Raw genomic sequence first — 2,418 nt, forward strand, 5'->3', positions numbered from 1 at the left:
TGAAATTACGTGCTTATGGAATATCGTCTCAGTTATTATGTGACTGGATTTGTGATTTCCTGTGCAAAGAGGTTACAGTTCGCAGTAACTGACGGAAAGTCATCGAGTAAAACAGAAGTAATTTCTGGTGTTCCCAAAGGTAGTGTTATAGGCCCGTTGCTGTTCCTTATCTATATAAACCATTTGGGAGACAATCTGAGCAGCTGCCTTGGGTTGTTTGCAGCTGACGCTGTCGTTTATCGACTGATAAAGCAGCAGCAGCAGCAGCACTCCGTCTTCAGGCCACAAGTGGCCCATCGGGACCATCCGACCGCCGTATCATCCTCACTGAGGATGCGGATAGGAGGGGCGGGTGGTCAGCACACCGCTCTCCCAGTCGTTATGATGGTTATCTGTGACCGGAGCCGCCACTATTCGGTCGAGTAGCTCCTCAATTGGCATCACGAGGCTGAGTGCACCCCGAAAAATGCAACAGCACATGGCGGCTGGATGGTCACCCATCCAAGTGCCGGCCACGCCCGACAGCGCTTAACTTCGGTGATCTCACGGGAACCGGTGTATCCACTGTGGCAAGGCCGTTGCCATCGACTGATAAAGCCATCATAGAATCAAAACAAATTGCAAAACAACTTTGAAAAGATATCTGAATGGTTCGAAAATTGGCAGTTGACTCTAAATAACGAAAAGTGTGAGGTCATCCACATGAGTGCTAAAAGGAATCCTTTAAACTTCGGTTACGCGATAAATCAGTCAAATCTAAAATCTGTAAATTCAACTAAATACCTAGGTATTACAATTACGAACAACTTAAATTGGAAGGAACAAATCGAAAATGTTGTGGGAAAGGCTAACCAAAGACTGCGTTTTATTGGCAGGACACTTAGAAAATGTAACAGTTCTACTAAGGAGACGACCTACACTACGCTTGTCCGTCCTCTTTTAGAATACTGCTGCGCGGTGTGGGATCCTTAGCAGATGGGACTGACGGAGTACATCGAAAAGTTCAAAGAACGGCAGCACGCTTTGCATTATCGCGAAAATCTGGGAGAGAGTGTCACAAAGGTGATACAGGATTTGGACTGGACATCATAAAAGAAAGGTGTTTTTCGTTGCGACGGAATCTTCTCCCGAAATTCCAGTTACCAACTTTCTCCTCCGAATGCGAAAATATTTTGTTGACACTGACCTACAGAGGGAGAAACGATCACCACGATAAAATAAGTGAAATCAGAGCTCGTACGGAAAGATATAGGTGTTCGTTCCTTCTGCATGCTACACGAGATTGGAATAATAGAAAATTGTGAAAGTTTTTGAATGAACCCTCTGCCAGTCAAATGTGATTTGCAGAGTATCCATGTAGATGTAGATGTAGGTACATTCACCGCAAGTATGTCTGCCCTCAACTTACCGTGCAGTCCAATTCATATTTCATGATTCGACCTGACGGCCATATCCAGACTCACAATGAGGCCCCATTGAAGCTCTTGTGATTTGCTGATTACGCTGTCGCACAGGAGTACAAGACATCTCTGTGTCCTTCGTCTCTGACAGTGATCACGCCCCTTATATACATTGCCATGCCTGGAAACAGGACCAAGCATCAACAACACTCTTGTAGAATAAATTTTTACCCACCAATGGAGTGTGCTCTGGTTTGGAACTTCCTCGCAGGTTGAGACAGTATGCCGGGCACGCGCACTACCAAATGAGCTGCCCAAGCCCGACTCACGACTCGTCTTCTCAGCTTTACATCTGCCAATATGGAAGGGAGGAGATGAGGAACTGGCGGAAGAAAGAGCTGTGAGCCCTGGTCGTGAGTTATGGAAAGGAAAAAAAAAGTTGCATGTCATGTTTGCGCTAGAGAGAGTATACGACCGTCCAGCATTTCCCTTTAAGAGTCAGGAGGCGAGTACGAGTGGGTCGACACGGCAATGCGTGGATTGCCAATGATCCCTTACTGTGGGGCACTGGCTTGGGAGTTTTGCAAAGGGAAATTTCTGCTGAAGAGCCCCTGAGGGTCTGGGAGACCACCCTCTAGCTTGCATAAGGGCACTTCCAGTTGAAAGGCTTGGAACAGCACCGGTGGAACTGCACCTCGGCCATTACTTCTGACGAGGATTTCTGTTTAAAGCTCATAACGGTGTTGGCCGGTGATTTCTAGTCAACTCTCGGTCATGCTAGCACTTTCCCCACTGGTGCTATGGTTTGCTGGTCTGCTCCGCGTGTCTATGAGCCTTCCGGGCTAGTGGTTAACTTGAAGCAAACTTAACCTTCCTCTGTGGAAGTTAAACTCACATTTTTTGGGGGAACAGGATGTTGTTCGATGAAGTAAGTTTAAACTTTTGTTCGGGTTTGACAGAGTCGTGCTAGATTGTACATTTCTTAAGATCCTAACTGTATTGTTGTTCGAGGTTATCT

The 2,418-nt window shown here is 46.4% G+C and overlaps 1 pseudogene; it reads right to left on the reverse strand.

Annotated features, from left to right (window-relative positions):
- Nucleotides 1-466: 466 nt before the first annotated feature.
- LOC126206242 (5S ribosomal RNA) lies at nucleotides 467-583 on the reverse strand (annotated as a pseudogene).
- Between the last annotated feature and the right edge of the window lie 1,835 nt (nucleotides 584-2,418).

The sequence above is a fragment of the Schistocerca nitens genome, chromosome 1, assembly GCF_023898315.1.
Source record: "Schistocerca nitens isolate TAMUIC-IGC-003100 chromosome 1, iqSchNite1.1, whole genome shotgun sequence".
NCBI lineage: Eukaryota > Metazoa > Arthropoda > Insecta > Orthoptera > Acrididae > Schistocerca > Schistocerca nitens.